Source organism: Rhyacophila brunnea, unplaced genomic scaffold, assembly GCF_057557595.1.
Source record: "Rhyacophila brunnea isolate RB1 unplaced genomic scaffold, BYU_Rbru_1.0 scaffold_43, whole genome shotgun sequence".
In the NCBI taxonomy this organism is placed as follows: Eukaryota; Metazoa; Arthropoda; class Insecta; order Trichoptera; family Rhyacophilidae; genus Rhyacophila; species Rhyacophila brunnea.
Genome location: NW_028233098.1, coordinates 1,930,595 through 1,933,081, shown reverse-complemented (window position 1 = coordinate 1,933,081; position 2,487 = coordinate 1,930,595). Strand labels below are relative to the sequence as shown.

At 24.9% G+C, this 2,487-nt stretch overlaps 1 non-coding gene across 1 annotated transcript; it reads right to left on the bottom strand.

Annotated features, from left to right (window-relative positions):
- Positions 1-1,730: 1,730 nt before the first annotated feature.
- Positions 1,731-1,802, bottom strand: TRNAP-AGG (transfer RNA proline (anticodon AGG)). Its single transcript has one exon. It is a non-coding gene; the product is annotated as a tRNA-Pro (tRNA).
- Between the last annotated feature and the right edge of the window lie 685 nt (positions 1,803-2,487).

The following is a 2,487-nucleotide window of genomic DNA, read 5'->3' as shown; positions in this document are numbered from 1 at the left end:
ATAAAATAATATCATTATATATGAGTTTTACAGGGTATAAATGGAAACCCTGAAAGTATGTGATTTCAACAGCTGTACATATCTTTTCTGTATATAATATTTGATGTGATTAAATACAAGACAAACAAATCCTATATCGAAATTTTTTTGAGTTACGAGATTTGATGCATGAATTAAGGTTAATATAAGGATTTAATCGCTCGATAAATAAATAATAAAAAATCGGAAATTTAAATATCGAAAATTATGGCTCGTAAAAATATATAAATTTGTGCAAAGTTCTTTTCCTAATATTTCGCAGCTTCTTGAATATAAATGTATTTTTAGCAACAAAAATCAAAATAATTATATGTATCAACCAGTATACCTGAATATCCCTATAAGCTCCCATTTGAGACTGGAATGAAATAAAACATCCTATAAGCCTTCTAACGCAAATACGATACATATCGATATAACCGTGCATTGTGATTCTATTAATGAATATTCTCTAATATATATTATAAGAATATTAACATCGGAGGAAATAGATTCGCCCTATATATTTTTTTTTATAAAAATATAAAATAAATCTAGTAAAAACTGTTTTTAACATGAAATTTATATCCTTTAGATGAAAATATTTACCATAATCTTAAGATTATAATAAAATCAGTAGAGTCGGAATGAAAATAATGCTTCTAAATAGAGCTCAATTGATTTTGTACAGAAAAATTATCCTTTTTGGCTTGTAAATAATTTTTAATTTAATCTTAAGAATTATAATGAAAACCTTTATCTAAAAAATATGAATACACCAGAATCCATATAAAATTCACATGGTTTTTAGGTTATTTTGACCCATATATAGTCTAAAAAATTAAAATAATAAATTAAATCTTACTGAATATAATAAGTAGATATTATTATCTCTTGAAGCAAATAATATTTTATTGCACAATATATTAGTTAATATATAGCTTTGGTTTTCCAAGTTTTTTTAACTAATTTCATCTGGCTAGAGTGAAGATTTATTCATAAAAACTACACACTATATTTTTTAAATAAACAAGAACATGGCAATTTCTATAGAAATTTTATATCCTTCTGCTACTATTTTTACGTTAGCAGATTATATCATTCAAATCTACTTTACGGTGTTTTATCAGTCGATATCCTTTATTTATTTAACCCTTATATCAGATGTAACATTTTGATGCAAAATTATGTTTTTAAACAGGGATAATTTGTATTTTTTTCGGTTCGTATTAACTGTTTTGTGGACTATTTCTAAAAAGCGCTTAAATTTTTTATGTGTCTTTTTTTCAATACCCCTGAAATTGAGAGCAGAAAAACCCCATGTAAAATAAAAAACTAGTATAAACGAGATACTGTGGTTATAAATTCGTTGTAAGCATTAATATTTTAGAGACTTTAGGATAAAATGGTAATTTTTTTAACAACATCGGCCTTATATAATGGGGTTTAATTAATTTTCAATATTATTTTTCTGTACATAATATTATAGAATTTTCAGAGGTTATTAAATTTACACGAGCATGCATAAATTTGGATTTAAAACTTCCATTCAAGTGATTTTCGCAATATATAAATTATTTCATACTAAAGATATTCAATTTTAAACGTCAATTTATTTAAAACTTTATGATAAAGGACTAATAGAGATTTATTCCAACTTATTTTGTCTAATTGATGGACATTATGATGTATTGAGACTATATAGGGCAAAAGGGGTTTACTGGGAATTGAACCCAGGACCGCGCGCACCCTAAGCACGAATCATACCTCTAGACCATAAACCCTCGCAAAATTCTAAAGTAGAGATACATAAATATATTTGATATATACAATAATAATGTTTTCATTTTACTGCTAAATGTGCGGAATTAATATTGTAACATTTTATAGGATTTTCGTATAAAACAGATATGTGATCACTGAATGATCGTTTCCTTATCTTGTAAGAATTAAGAAATATTCTATTTATTTTAAGTAGATTTTTATGCAACATAATGCCATATAATATACTAAAATTTTAAAAACTAGGTAATGTAATTTTATTCTGCTTTTAACTCCGAGTCTTGAAATGGAGAACGTTATTGTATCCAATAGAATCAAAAAATATGGATATACGATAATATCAAGCATTGTCAATATTAATTAAAAATAAAGATAAGGTAAGAAAAATTAAACAAAATTATAATTTAATGTTTTATTTTCTTTTTGAAATTTAAGCGCATAACCTGTGTGTTTTTTTGAACAACAATTAAAGAGTTACTTCTGTCGATAACCCCACCTTTATTTATTTCATATAATATCACCCTTTTGAGTTATTAACACATAGTTTTTTTCATTATTATTTTAATGTTCGTGAGCTTTCGCTTTCTTTGATATTCTAGGGTTCATAATATTTAGTTTATAAAATTATGTGACCTAAAAACGTGTAAAAGCAAATAATAATGATACAACCTCTGTGTTTTATATTAT